Here is a 16,257-nt window from a genome sequence, read left to right as displayed (position 1 = left end):
CAACTTGAGTTAATTTTTGTAAAAGGTGTAAGGAAGGGGTCCAGTTTCAGTTTTCTGTGTATGGCTAGCCAGTTTTTCCAACGCCATTTATTAAACAGGGAATCCTTTCCCCATTGCTTGTTTTTGTCAGGTTTGTCAAAGATCAGACGGTTATAGATGTGTGGTGTTATTTCTGAGGCCTCTGTTCTGTTCCATTGGTCAATATATCTGTTTTGGTACCAGGATCATGCTGTTTTGGTTACTATAGCCTTGTAGTATAGATTGAAGTCAAGTAGCGTGATGCCTCCAGCTTTGTTCTTTTTGCTTAGGATTGTTTTGGCTATGTAGGCTTTTTGTTGTTGTTGTTCCATATGAAGTTTAAAGTAGTTTTTGCCAATTCTGTGAAGAAAGTCAATGGTAACTTGATGGGGATAGCATTGAATCTATAAATTATTTTGGGCAATATGGCCATTTTCACGATATTGATTCTTCCTATCCACGAGCATGGAATGTTTCCACTTATTTGTGTCCTCTCTTATTTCCTTGAGCAGTGGTTTGTAGTTCTCCTTGAAGAGACCCTTCACATCCCTTGTAAATTGTATTCCTAGGTATTTTATTCTCTTTGTAGCAATTGTAAATGGGAGTTCGCTCATGATTTGGCTCTCTGTCTGTTACTGATGTATAGGAATGCTTGTGATTTTTGCACGTTGATTTTGTATCCTGAGACTGCTGAAATTGCTTATTAGCCTAAGGAGATTCTGGGCTGAGACAGTGGGGTTTTCTAAATATACAGTCAAGTAATCTGCAAACAGAGACAACTTGACTTCCTCCTTTCCTATTTGAATATCTGAAAAGGGAACTCTTATACATTGTTGATGGGGATGTAAAATAATATAGCCATTGTGGAAAATGGTATAGAGTTTCTTTAAAAAGCTAAAACTACAACTACCATATGACCCAGTAATCTACTTCTGGCTACATATCCAGAGAAATTGAAATCAATATATCAAAGAGATATCTGCATTCCCATATTGTAGCATTATTCACAATAGCCAAGATATGGAAACTATATGTGTCCATCAATGAATAAATGGATAAAGAAAATGTGGTATATGTACACAGTGGAATAGTATTCAGTCTTAAAAGGGAGGAAATCCTGTCATTTGCAACAACATAAATGAATCTGAAGTCCATTATGCCAAGTGAAATAAAGTGGGCACAGAGAGACAAATACCACATGATCACTTATATGTGGGATCTAGTAAAGTTGAACTCATGGAAGTAGAGAGTAGAATGATAGTTACCAAAGGCTGGGGGTGGGTGGAGAGGGAGGCTGAGGAGGCAGGGAATCAGTGGTTGCTGATCAAAGGGTACAAAGTTTCAGATAGACAGAGGAATGAGGAGTTGTTAATCAAAAGGTACAAAGTTTCAGATACAGGGGGAATAGATTTTGAGATTTGTTTCACTCCAGGTTTACTATAGTCAATAATAATGTAATATATTTCAAAATAACAAAGAGAGTAAATTTGAAATGTCTCACTATAAAACAGTGATAGGTAAGCAAGGTGAGAGATATGTTAATTAACTTGATTTAATAATGCGACTTTGTATACATATATCAAAATATGACATTAAACCCCCTATATATTTAAAACTATTGTTTAGCAATAAAAAATAAAAGTAGTCACGGGCTAGTAAATCCCTAGCCACCAGGAAAGAGCAATTTCACATATTCTCTGGAGGAAGACATTTTTATCCTAGGTCTTAAAGAATCCCCACAAATAATTTTTCAAGAACAATGATCAGCATAAAGTAAAATAAAATCTAGTATCTAAAGAAACAAGGCCTTATGAATTAGACCCAGCAGAGGGAAACAGACCCACACGGATTTCAGATATTGAGCTTATCAAACAGAGATCACAAAACTATGCTAACCATTTTTGAAGAAATACAAGGGCAAGTTTGAAAACATCTTCAGGGAGCAGAAACTATGAAGAATGATGTAACATATTTGAAAAAGAACTAAATAGAACTTCTAGAAAAAATTGTCTAATAACTGATATTAGAAACTCAATGTGTGGGTTTCACAACAGATTGAAAACAGTTGAAGATGACATTTGTAAACTGGAAGATACGTTTGAAAAAATTAATGAGGATGAAGCCTACAGAGACAAAAAGATAGAAAACATGCAAAAGAGGTTAAGAGACATGAAGAGTAGAGTAAGAAAGTCTAAGATACATTTAGTTAAAGTCCTAGAAAAAAGAGTCAGAAAGCGGGGCCATGAGCAATATTTAGAGTTAATAGTTAGAGTTATTTTTAAAAACTAAATAAAATAATACACAGCTTTGGCCGGGCGCGGTGGCTCAAGCCTGTAATCCCAGCACTTTGGGAGGCCGAGGCGGGCGGATCACAAGGTCAGGAGATCGAGACCACAGTGAAACCCCGTCTCTACTAAAAATACAAAAAATTAGCCGGGCGCGGTGGCGGGCGCCTGTAGTCCCAGCTACTCAGGAGGCTGAGGCAGGAGAATGGCGGGAACCCGGGAGGCGGAGCTTGCAGTGAGCCGAGATCGCGCCACTGCACTCCAGCCTGGGCAACAGCGTGAGACTCCGTCTCAAAAAATAATAATAATAATAATACACAGCTTCAAGAAGAATAAACAATCTCGAGAAAGATAAAAAATATTTCATCATAGACAAATCACACTGAAGCAGTGGAGTACCAGAGATAGGAAAAAAAATCTTAAAAGCAGACAGAGATAACGTACTACCTTTAAAAGAGCAACAATTGGACTGAAAGGTGACTTCTGGCCACAAAAATGGAAGACAGAATTTCTACAATGTGTTGAAAATAACTGCCAATCTAGATATTACACCCAGTTAATATTTGGTTTTTAAAATGAGGAGAAAACAAATATTTTTAACTAAGAAAATCTGTCAGTGTTTAACACAACTAGACTCTCACTAAAGGAAATTCTAAGCAATATACTTCAGGCAGAAGAGAAGCAATATCAAACGGAAGGTCTGAGAAGCAAGAAGAAAATAAGAGCAAATAAAGTGATAAACGAGTATATTCAAACAGTACTAATACATCAAAATACATAATAATAACATGTAAGTTGGCTGCATGAGAAAATTGGGTTAAATGTTCTAAGATTCTAATATTGTCTATGGTGCAGCAAAGTATTGATTAATTTGGGGATTTGATAACTTAAGCATAATATTATAATATAAGGAACCACTAAAGGAAAAGAATAGCAGGTATATATTCTACACTAGTAGAAGGAAAAATAGAATGATAAAAAATAATCCAAAAAAAGACAAATGGGAATAACAAAGAGCATAGGTAGGACACATGGAAGCACAAAATAAGCTGATAAATTAAAAATGAAACATACTGGTGGTTACATGAAATGTAACTTAATGCTTCTGGTAAAACTGTTAGTCCAAACTGAAAACTACTGAAATGTCCATCTACAGTAGAATGGATAAATTGTAGCATAGAAATACAATGGAATATTATTGCAAATATAATAAAACACAACAAACTGTAGCCATATACAGCAGCATGAATGAATCAAACAAAAAATACTAAGCCAAAAAACAAGACACAAAAGAATGCATATAATACATTCCATTTAAATAGAGTTCAAAAGTGGACAAAATTAAACTACCTCGTTTAGGGATGCATATATAAATGGTTAAACTTTTTTAAAAGGAATGATACCATTATCATTAAAGAATAGGGTAACAGTTACCTTTGGGAAAAAGGAAGGTTTATGATCAGGGCAAGACACATTTGGTCAGAGGCTTTCGAACTGGCAATGTTCTATCTTTTATCCTGAAAATGACTCTATGATGTCCACTTTATAAATATATATAAAAATGTACATAAGCATAGATTATATTTAATAATAAAATGTTTTCAATCATAAATTTAAAATGGTGGGGGAAGTGACTGTTCTCCTGTAATATGATTTATTGTCAGCCTTGTATTCTGTGTATTATATAATTTTGAGTACATGCAAAGCACTATAGTAGGAGTGCTGGGGGATGTGTTTCTGACTTCGAGAAACTTATAATCTGTATGGTGGTTTCCAAACTTTTCAAGTTTGATGTTGCAGTTTTAACCTGAAAAGTGTCAAACACCAGCAATTATTTTAGTAGCTATTACTTGAGTGTCTATTAATTGAGATGGGAGAAGCTTTTATTAAATCAATAAGGTTTTTAGTGAATTTTTATTTTATTGTTTTATTAATCACAACACATCTAGCTACTTGTAAAATAAAAGAATGTATCCATATGTGTCAAGTATTTCATTTGTAATGTCATTCGTAATGCCTTAAGTGTATATTCATTCAATCACAAAGCTTTATTGAGATCTACTTCTAGCCTGACACAATGCCTATTGATTCATACACTCCAGGCAATATTTTTAAGCCCTCTCTGCATAGTATACAGTACCCAAGTTAACAATCATTGATTTATACCACCTGATCATAGTAATGTCTCTATGCTGAGAACTTCACACAAATACGTTAGAGAGACACAGATTTTGCCACATTAAATAAAAAAGGCTCTGATGCAAAGCGATGTCTGTGTACACATAGAAGGAATAAAATGATATTTTCTTTCAGAATATTGGCCTTTTTATTTGTCTAGCAGCCATTATTTATCTAAGATTCATCACAAGCATTGGACATTGCTCTGGTTCTCAAATCTATGTTATTTTTGTATAATAATTTTAATCTTGTGTATTTTATCAAATTCATTTCCAGCTCTGCCCCTTCCTGCAGTGCAGCATAGGAGGAAAGAGAATGGAATGTAAAGCAAATCTTCACTCTTCACTTCAACAAGTAACATATCTGTATCAGTGAAGAATCTTTTGCAGACAAGCAACCTGTTTTGCACATGAAACTGGTAAGTTGAGGAGGAACAGGCACAGCTGAATCCAGGTGTAGTTTCATCCAGGATGTCAATCAATACTACTTTTTATTTTTAAATTTTTTTTAGTTTTTAAGCTTTTTGTGGGTACATAGTTGGTATATGTATTTATGGGGTACATGAGATGTTTTGATACAGGCATGCAATGTGAAATAAGCACAGTATGGAAACTGGGGTATCCATCACCTCAACTATTTATCCTTTGAGTTACAAATAATCCAATTATACTCTTTATTTTAAAATGTACAACTAAGTTATTATTGACTATAGTCACCCATTTGTGCTATCAAGTAGTAGGTCATATTCATTCTTTTTTCTTTTTTTTTGTATCCATTAACTATCCCACCTCCCTGCCAGCCCGCCACTATCCTCCCCAACATCTGGTAACCGTCCTCCTACTCTCCAAGTCCATGAGTTCAATTGCTTTGATTTTTAGATCCCACAAGTAAGTGAGAACCTGAGATGTTTGTCTTTCTGTGTCTGGCTTATTTCACTAAACGCAATGATCTCCAGTTCCATTTATATTATTTCAAATGACTGGATGTCATCCTTTTTTTATGGCTGAATAGTACTACACACACAATACCTCTTGTGTGCTTGCTCTCCCCTCTCTTATCTTTGCTTTCTTCTATGTTGGTTTCATTCTCAGTGAGATCATATCCAGGTAGGTTAATTTTGGATATGAAGTTAACTTTTAATTAACTTCATATCCAAAGTTCCCAGGCCAGCAATATCCCTGACCAGTACAGATTTATGTTCAATCAGTGTGATAATCTCAGTAGAAAGATAGTAGCCCCTCACTGGAGAATGAAGTATCTGTGTCATAAGAACACATTCCTCTGACCTGTAACACCTAGAACACTGAGATAATTTTTAAAAATATATAGAGTCTGGCAGAGATCATCTTGCCAGAAGGATATTGATAAATTTTACAGGCTACAAAATTATACTATTTCCAGTCTCTTCCTAACAACCATATATTCTCCCTAATATATGCCCCTTCACCAAAAGAAAGTAAAAAAGCAAAAAGAAGAAAAACAACATTGTAAAAAATTATATTATCCAGGGCCTTGTATTTTCTTTAATCACTCAAGAGTCTGTGACTAAGAATTAATTCAGCAGAAGAAAGTTCTTCTGGTTTTTACTTATCAGCAGAAGTGGTTCCAATCAGAAAATGTTGAAACTAACAGTGCTATTCAGGAGCAATCAGTTATTTATGAACCACAAAAGGAAAAGAGAACAAGCCAGCTATTCAAAGTCATAAACCTTTAGAAGATTACACAGAGACTGATAGAAAGAAGCAAATTCAGAAGTTTTCTGCTAGTTGAGTTAGTAACCTACCTAATATAACAAGTATCAATCATTGGCATATTCATTTTATCCTTCAAAATGAATTATAGAGTACTCAGTAATACTTAAACATAAAGACATGCACTGGAAGTGATTAGCTATGGTTTTGGTATAATCATCCCTTCTGAACCAACATACTATTCATGTTTCACTCAATAAATATTAGGCTCCTATTCTACACCAAGCCCTGACTACATGCTGGGGATACTGTGTTGGTTGGAGAGAGAAAGTCCCTGCCTTCATAGACGTTGCATTCTGATGAGCGAAACCTGGTAAATGCTTTAGCCAGAATGTCTAGCATTCTGACTGTGCTGGTACCTGTCTGGAATTTTTCATTTCTCCTATCGTGCTGTTGGATTTTATACTTCTTTGTTCCACTCAAAGCACTGCTCTAGCTTAGTCCTCAGCATTCCACTGCAGATGAATTGCTTCCCTGTAATTAGGCTGATTTGCAGAGTTCTCAGACTTAAGATGGCTGGAATTTCAAACCTTTGCATGGTTACCACACACATTCCATCACATTCACTTCTATTCCTTTATTTCTGTTCCTATTCACTATGAGAGAAACCCACATGACAGGTATAGTGTCCCTCAAGTATGAGTGTGCTCTGAAAGAAAATGCTTTCTGCTCATGAACACCTTCTGCAAAGATCGTTTTTTTCCAAGAGGGCTTTTATAAGCTTCCCTGAATTAAATGGAAGAAAAAAAAATCTCTCTTTGGAGCAGTAGCCTGAAGATATCCTCCTTGGTCAGAAATTGTTTTCACTATGATCTCACCATCAGGTATATCCCATTCACCTTCTCTGCACAAATCCCTGTTCTGTAGGTTAAAAGTTCTCCTTTTATACTCCCAGGTATATACCCAACACAAATTATGTGCTTGTTCACCAAAAGACATGGAGGATAGCATTCACAGTAGCACCATTCATAATAGCTTCAAATTGGACACAACCTAAATGTCCATCAACAGGAGAATGGATCAATATATTGAGGTATATTCCTACAACAGAATGCTATACATCATGAAAGCTGACAAAACACAGCTATACTGAACCACTTGAATGAATCTCACAAGCTAACAGCACAAGAATCCAGATAAGCAAGAATGCATAAGATGTTCCATTTACATAAAGTTCACAACTAGACAAAATTAATGTAGAGTTTTGAAATGATTCACTTTGCAATGGGAGAGAGGGAGAGTGTTTGGCAGAGGGCATCGGGGGGTCTTCTAAGGTGCTGGTAACATTCTGTATCTTGACTTGTTTTCACAACTATGTTCATTTTGTGATATCTATTGAACTATACACTTAGGATTTATGCACCATTTTCATGAAAAAGAGTTTTTCTTAATAAAATGTATCCATTTGCTGCATTTACCAAGGTTTTATTTAGGTCCCACTCTCACAGGGGAGCAGCTCCTCACCATTCCTGGGGGCCACACAGGGCTAGGAAGGATTTTCTCCCTGGGTAGCTGGAAATTGTGTTACTGTATATTTGTGGAGAGACAAAGTCGCACTCCACATGGAAAAAGCCAAAGTTTGAAGAAGAAAGACAGTTCCAAATAAAGTGAGGCCATAATCAGATGATGAAAAATTAGCCAGAGACTGATGGGATCAAACCCCAGAAAGCTGGTATCTGGGGATGAGAGGTTATGGGGCACAGTGGTTACATGCACAGATGCTGGAGTCAAAATCCCTGGGTAGATTTCCCAAATCCATTAACTTCTGTGTTACTTTGGGCAGCTTCCTGAACCTCTCTGTGCCTCAGGCCCTCCTCTGTGAAATGCCCCTGAGAAGTCAAAATGTAACACTTGTCAAGCACTCTCAACTGTGCTTGTCCCATGCTGGGGGCTCAACATGTGTCAATGACTACATCTGCATCATTTTCTGCTCTCACAATCCATATACCAGAGCATGGCTGTCCACTGCTCACATGTTTTATAGGAAAGCAGGGGAACCCATTCTCTTCCTTCCTAGTCATAGTTCCAAAGTTCCCAGGCCAGATACCTTTCCTGTCTGTAAAAGCTGTGACCAGAGAACAGGCTCACATTCTATAGAATGACCTCTCCCACCAAACCATGTGAACTGGGAGTCAGACGTTCAACAAAAGGGGCAGGTCAGTTTCCGGACAAACAAGCGAGGAGTGATTTGAATGGTATCAAGAGGAGTACAGTACAAATAGCATATTGGTGGGTCCGCCTTTCTTCAAAATGAATTAAACTGTGCCTTTATACACACAATGTAGAAGCGTATGTTAAGCCTGAGTATTTGCCCCAGATTTAACTCTCTGCTTAGATAAGTCAAGGCTGGTATTTCTTTGGCTAGAAATAAAACAAAGCAGGCCCCTTTCTGAGATAAATGTTTTACATTTATTTTGTATCTCACTGGGTTTTTAATCCCATCACTTATCTCAATGCTTTGTTTCTCACTATTTTATCTCAGGGTTTCTGAATGTTCTCCTTGAATAAACAGTATAAACACAATAAACAGTGTAACAGGCAAGAACCCTGATATAGAAGTGGAGGCACATTAGCGGCAAGGCAACCAAGGACACTAAGATAAAGCAGAGAAAAACATGAAGTAGCTGGTGTGTGGGGCTTGGAGGGAAGAATTAACAGCGGTGGTTGTGGGGGAGCACTGCAAGCTCAAACAGTGTGCTAAATTTCAGGCGTTAGTAGAAATGTCAAATACATGTATGTGTAGGCAATTGTAAACATGAGAAATGTGTAGAATAGTGCCTTACACAGAATAGGTGCTAAATGAATATTATCCAAATGAGTGAATGAATGAAAAGAGGAGAGACAAGGGATTTGCTCATTTACATGTAGGAGCTTTGAGAAGTCAAGGAATTTTAGGATTAAAAGGGACCAGTAAAGTCTATTCCCCTTACAAGTGGTTTGGGCTTGAATACCTCAGTCTCAAGTTTGAATTAGGAATCACTAAGAAAGAGAGAAAAAGAAAGCCACACCGACACATGGATTTTTTAGGGAGTTAAAAGCATTCTAGAATAATGGATGGCTGAAGGACCGTTTTTGGGGGGGGGGGGGGGGAAGCTATCATGGGAGAATTGGAACGGACTCCAAGGAGGTCATTTATCATGTCATCTCTCTGTAGAATACAGAAATCATTAGCTGATGACAACAATACTCTACATTTGTGTAGTACTTCTAGTTCTGAAAGTGCAGTCGAAGACATTATCTCCATTAATTCTCACAAGCACATAGGTATTCTTTTCTGGGACTCAAAGGAAGTTACTAGCTCAGAAATAATGGATGCTTGTTGATGTATAGAAGTCGCATTACCTCAAACAGACAGATGGAATGTCCTTTAAAAGATTCCTCCACAAAATAACATATTCATTTATTTAGTAACAGGGAAAGCTGTTGAGAATTAAATGATGAATTGTCTTTTCAAAGCTGTGAATTTATTGTATTACCTTGGAAAGTATCTTTACCTCCTCCTTCCAATATAATAGCAAGGAGAGCCACCAAGATGCTTTGGACAGTTATCCAAGGGGAAGGAGGATGATGCTTGGTGGGAAAGTGGGGAGTGGCCCCACCCTGGAGGTGACTTCCCAGGGACTGGGAAGAGTGGGATGTTCAGTGTGTTCTGGATCTCACTTGCACCGCTTGCAAGCATCACAAGAGAAGGACACAACTTAGATGAGGGTGGTGGTGCTGGTAGGAGCAGAGCGATTGCTGTGAGAGGTATAACTATAACCCACCTGGCGTGAGAAGCCTGACTGGTAGCAAAAGACTAGAGCTCAGCCCGTGCTGCCCAAGAGGCAGATGTAAGGGACAGAGACCTTTCACTTCCATTGTCCTCATCTGCATACCTACTGGGATTTTGGTATGATCCATAGGAGATGGAAGAAAATTTTAAAAAGTAATATTGGAATTGTTACTAATCTTGGCAAATTAAGATTTGATTTGATATAGAAAAATAAAGACATACAATGTTTCCTACACTTGAGATGTCATGGAATGATGGTACATCTGTTAACCTTCATTCAACAAGCATTTATTGAGCACTTACTGTGAGCCAGACTTTCTAGTAGGTGTTGGGGATATAAGGGAGAGTAATACAGAACTGGATCTTGTTTTTGAGTAGCTTGTACATCTGTAATGGACAGATAGACAATTAAACAAGGAATAACCAGACAGAGTGCTGGGTGTTAGAACAGGAGAAAGACAGGGATCTGAGACACCAGAAAAAAGGGGTTATGTAGCCTGCTCTAGGGGACAAAGACAGCATCCCTGCAGAAGTCACAGTTAAGCTGAGACCTGAATGATTCTGTCCTGCATCACACAACACTTCCTTCCCACCACTGCTGTGCTAAGCACTTACCCCAGTTACATAGTATTTGCTGTTTTCAAATCTCTCTCTCACTAAGCATTGAGCTCCCAGAGGTCTTAGAGCATCATGTAAATTATTTAAAAAAAAAAAAAAAATCTTTGTATCCTCAGCACCTCTGATAGAGCTCCTACACTTAGTAGGCTTTCAATGCATAGCTGCTAAGTGACACAAAAATTGAATGAATGAATGAATGATGAATGGTGGGAGGCCTAATTGTGCTATACGGTAGAAATGCCAGTGTTCATCTGCAAAGGGTGCAGGCTGGATGCTGCATTCTAGTTAAGCAGTGTCACTACTGTGTCCTCCAGCCAGCCAGTTGCTGAGCATCCGCTAATTAAGGCTACACTGCCACCCTGAGGGCAGTCTGGGTAGTGCCAGGATTGGACAGGACACTGATACCCGCTTTGTTTCTCAGCTTCAGGCTGGTGAAAGCACTAGCAATGCAGCCTCCTCTTTGAAGGAAAGGTCTCTCAACTTCGTCACAGTCCTCCTTACTCAGGCAGCCCTCAGTCCTACTGCAAAGTAAGGGCATGAAGTCTTCTCTTAAAAGTGCAGTCTGGCTAAGGAAACCGAACCTCACTTTCATGGCACAATTTTGGGGACGCAGAGGAATTGAGTCACATTCTTTTCCTTGTGTGTGGGTTGGAGAGGAGGAATCCAGCCCCTACCCCACCCCCATTGCCCTGGAAGAGCCACCTGGGGTAAGCATGAAGCCTGCACACTCACCTCAGCACAGAAGGTAAATGCTTTAGCTGAAATATTCTCCTCTTTAGCGACCCTACTTCTCTCCCCTCCAGGGAGCTTTAAATGCTGGTGATTTCTGACCAGCATCCTGGAAGGGAGTAATGAACTAGCACCCAGGGCACCTTCCTCGGTGTTCTCCTGGCCAGTACCCCAAACTTCTGTCCATCCGGCCGTTACTGTGTGGCTCAATGAACTGGGGGCAAGAAAATCTAGATTATAACCCTGGGTTTGCTGATTCCTATGCATTACACCTTTGGTGAGTTGATTAATCTCTTTGAACCTCAGTTAGCTGATCTACAAAATACATATTAATATACCTGACCTATCTTACAGGGCTGTTGAAGAATCAAATGGTACAATATGCGGAATGCCCTTTGTGAACCCTAAAGCACTACACACATGCAAAGTATTATTATGTCCAATATGTCTGAAAATCTATAAAATAATGATTCCATGGAAATGTACTTTTATGTTGTGAAATCCTCACTGTCTCTCTTTGTTAATCCAGGGAAACCACTGACTAGTATTCCTTTCACTTGACTGTCTCATTTCTTTCACTGATTAATTCAAAAATTTGCAGTTATGAGCAAAATTCAACAGCAAAAATATTGATTGAGTGCCTACGATATGCCAGGAACTGTTCTTGGTGCTGGAGATACCACAGATATTAAGGCAGATATATCCCTGCTTTCCTGCACTGGGGCTAGAGCAGGGAGTAAAATGGCAGTCCCTGCCCTTAGGAGTTGACAGTCTAGTGAGAAAGGGAGGAATTTAAAAACTAATCATATGAATCACTATGTGTGTGTGATATGGTTTGGCTCTGTCCCCACCCAAATCTCATGTCCAGTTGTAATTCCCATTGTTGGGGGAGGGACTTGGTGGGAGGCGATTGAATCGTGGAGGCAGATGTCCCCATGATAGTGAGTGAATTCTCATGATAGTGAGTGAATTCTCAAGATATCTGGTTGTTTGAAAGTGTGTAGCACTTCCCCCTTCACTCTCTTTCTCTTCTGCCACCATGTGAAGAAGGTGCTTTCTGCCATAATTGTAAGTATCCTGAGGCCTCCCCAGCCATGCCTCCTGTACAGCCTGTGGAACTATGAGTCAATTAAATCTCTTTTCTTCATAAATTCCCCAGTCTCAGATAGTTATTTATAGCAGTGTGAGAGTGGACTAACACAGGGTGTATGTGGCAACATTAAACTCTCGTTAAGGACACAGGGAAAAAGAAAATGTTTAATATTGTTGTTATCCTCTTGTCCTCACGAACCCTCAACTGCTAGTGGGAAAATTAACTAGTGTCCAATGTCATTAGACTCCATTCAATCCAATATTTTATACAATCCTCAGTCAGGTAATGCTCAGAATCCCCAGCAAAATGTTCAGCTTTTCCAGTTGCCCTCCCCTCCTTCTGTTTTGGTTCTGAAACTAGCATCTCGGTTTATGGGGGGAAAGTAGGGGGTTGCAGGGAGGAGTGTCATTTCCAGGACATGAGGCACAAGGGAAGAGTTGGGGTCCTCTAATGTGTCCTCTCTGTCTTCTGGTCTCCAGAGAAGTGCCTCTTGTCCTCCTATGTGCTCGTAAAGTCTGTGCTAGTGTCACTCAGACCCTCTCTTGGCTCTGTCAGATCCTGGGATTAACCCTTGGCTTGCTTGCCCCCACTGCCTGCATCTGCTGGCTGCAAAACCTAGGCCTCTGCCACATTTGCTCTCCAGTCTATTGGCTTGACAATGTACTCCTAACCTCTACTGTGAGAGTCACCTCACTCTGCAATGGCTGAGCCAGTAGCAGAGGTACTGACTTTCTACTCCACACCTATTCAACTTGTGAACTGAAGGGACTCAGAAAAGCTAAACCTCAGGGCCTCTCTCTGCTGGACCAAATCACACCATTAGATCTGTAAGAGCTTCCCCAGAGACCAAAATGAGCAAGGGCTGTAAATCTTTTACCGACCTAGTGAGTTGTGCCCAGTACAGTCCAGATGAGAAATATGAGGACCCCCGCACCCTGTTTTCCTCTCGCTGTCTGCCTTTGCCTCTGTCTACCAGTGCTCAGGCCTGGGAAATGAAATCTGCATGATATCTGTCTCATCATACCTTTGGCGAGTCTCATGGCTTCACTAAATACCCTCCAGGAAGACTTGGATCTAAGTTCCTTTTCCCAGTGATTTCTTTATCCCTGCTCGCTACCTGGCTTCTTACAGCTACTGAGCTTTATCCACACTGCTGTCCACACACCAGGACCCCACCCCTCTACCTGCAAGTCTCAAAGCACCATAACACATTGCTGTTGTGTGTAACAAACTCTAACTGAAGGTTAGGGGATGATGATGAGGTGCTACGTTTAAAAAAAAAAAAAAAAAAAAAAGATGGGAAACAACGAAATCAAATGGCAGAAGGCACTGATCAAAGGCCCTCAGCTGTCTCCACCACAGCGACTGTCTTGCTGGTAACATTCCCAGCTTTCTCACAAAGCCATCACTTCCTGGGACTTGTTTTATTTCCTTCTAGCCAAACACTTCTGTCAACTTTCTCAGTCCAGAGACACTCATTTACTGTCCCCACTGCCCCCCAACCCCCCAGGTAACTAACCTGTAATTTTATTATGAAGGGAAATTTAGCTCCTCTTTTAATCAGATGCTAAGGTAGAATTAGCATACAGCAGTGGTTAAGTTCATGGATTTTGAAACCAGCCTGCCTTGGTTCAAATCTGGCCTTCATTGCTTACTGGCTGTGTGGTTTTAAGAAGTTGCTCATCCTCTCGGTACCAGTTTCCCCATCTATAAACTTGGAATGGTCATAGCCCCTACTGGCTGGGGCCCTTGTGAGGATTATATTATAAATGCAAATAAATAAGATGCTTACATCTGTCCTATACAAAGTAAGCACTCAATGAAAGGTAGGTATTATCTCTACTTCCTCCTTCCTACACTAGCCGAGACCAGTGATTCTCAAACTTCAGCACATATCAGAATTATCTAAAAGTCTTATTAAATGTCAGGTTGCTGGGACCCAGAGTTTCTGATTCAATAGGTCTGGGATGTGACAGAAAATTTGCATTTCTAACAAGTTCCCAGGTACTGTGATGAAGCTGGTTTGATGATCACACTTTGAGAACCACTGGCCTAGACCATGTTTTCCATTCTCAAAAAATTCCATTAAGTTGTTTTTCTTGGCTTCCCATCCTTAGAAATAGGTAGAAGCTTCGAATTATACTTTTTTTTTTTTTTCTTTTTGTAAAGATGAGATCTCAGTATATTGCCCAGGCTGGCCTTGAACTCCTAGCCTCAAGCAATCCTTTAGCCTTGGCCTCCTGAAGGGCTGAGATTACAGGCGTCAGCCACTGTGCCCAGCCCTCAAATTATACTTGTTACAGAGCCTTCCTGGATCAAATTCCATAGGCAAAAAAATAAAAATAAAAAAAATAAAAATAAATAAATCTGTTATGCTGACTATTTGGTAACAAAGAAAAGGAAATAAAGAATATATATGTGTATATCCATTTTTTTGTTGTTGCAAACAAACAAACAAACAAAAAACTTAGGAAAGATAAACCAGAAACTGATAGAATTGTTTACCTAGGATGGGGTAGAAAGAACAGGAAAAAGAGTGACACAATTCTCTGAGTATACCATATATATATACGTGTGTGTGTGTATATATATAGTTTTGACTGTTGGAAGCATGCTAGTGTTTTCATATTTAAAACATTAAATCAAGTCTGAGGAAAGAAGCCTAGAATTACTAAAAAATACAAAATTAAGAGTATATCAAATAGATGACAGAGCTACATGAAAGGGAAAAAAATAGAATGAATCTAAGCCACTTTGGTGTGTTTTTTTGGTTTGTTTTTTGTTTTGAGATGGAGTCTTGTTCTGTCGCCCAGGCTGGAGTGCAGTGGTGCTCTCTCGGCTCACTGCAAGCTCCACCTCCCGGGTTCACGCCCTTCTCCTGCCTCAGCCTCCCAAGTAGCTGGGATTACAGGCGACCGCCACCTCGCCTGGCTAATTTTTTTTTTGTATTTTTAGTAGAGACGGGGTTTCACCATGTTACCCAGGGTGGTCTCCATCTCCTGACCACCCTCCTCGTGATCCGCCTGCCTTGGCCTCCCAAAGTGCTGGGATTACAGGTGTGAGCCACCGCGCCCGGCTGAATCCAAGTCACTTTGAACACAATACTTAGATAAGCACCCTCAGTCTAAAAACAAAAAGAAGTTCAAACAAATGTTGTTTTGTTAGTGATATGGGTGTAGCAATTCTGAAATTATTTGGTGTGCATTTTAGAATTGAGTAAATTAGTAAATATACTAATGTTTCTGGTAGCCAGGTTTCCTACTATGAGAGAGAGGTGATATAATTTATGGAATGGGGTAAATTTAGAGATGTCAGCATAAAAGCATGATTTTCTAAGAAATAAAAAAATAATAAAAATGTATGTATCTTTCCTAGTTCTCTCTGCTGAAAGGGCCTAGAAGTAATGCTACCCTAGTTACAACGAGCACTCCTAGCACCTAGATCTTTATGTCTAAAGATAATTCCCCTTTAAAAATAGCTGATTCTAAAATACAACATAAGTACAAGATAAGACTAGAATATTTTGTTGTAGTAGAAAATAAAGAAATTATGTGAAAAATAAAAAGGTCCAAGGATGTTACAACGAGGAAGAATCTCAAAGAGACCTCTAGCCAAATCAGTGATCAAAAAACAAAACAAACAAACAAAAAGAACAAAGAAGGCTGGGCGCGGGGGCTCACGCCTGTAATTCCAACACTTTGAGAGGCCGAGGCAGGCAGATCACCTGAGGTCAGGAGTTTGAGACCAGCCTGGCCAACACAGTGAAATCTGGTCTGTACCAAAAATACAAAAATTAGCTGGGTGTGGTGGCAC

The 16,257-nt window shown here is 39.2% G+C and overlaps 1 protein-coding gene across 1 annotated transcript in view; it reads left to right on the top strand.

The window, feature by feature from the left end:
* Positions 1-4,770: 4,770 nt before the first annotated feature.
* The window catches only part of LOC105484357 (solute carrier family 36 member 4), a 96,310-nt gene continuing 84,823 nt past the window's right edge, over positions 4,771-16,257 (top strand). Inside the window, exon 1 of the mRNA XM_071075449.1 lies at positions 4,771-4,899. The gene's annotated coding sequence lies outside the window, so the exon portion shown is untranslated. The remainder of the gene's footprint in view (positions 4,900-16,257) is intronic.

The sequence above is a fragment of the Macaca nemestrina genome, chromosome 12, assembly GCF_043159975.1.
Source record: "Macaca nemestrina isolate mMacNem1 chromosome 12, mMacNem.hap1, whole genome shotgun sequence".
NCBI lineage: Eukaryota > Metazoa > Chordata > Mammalia > Primates > Cercopithecidae > Macaca > Macaca nemestrina.
Note: the sequence above shows the minus strand (reverse complement) of the source record. Positions and strands in the feature narration are given on the sequence as shown.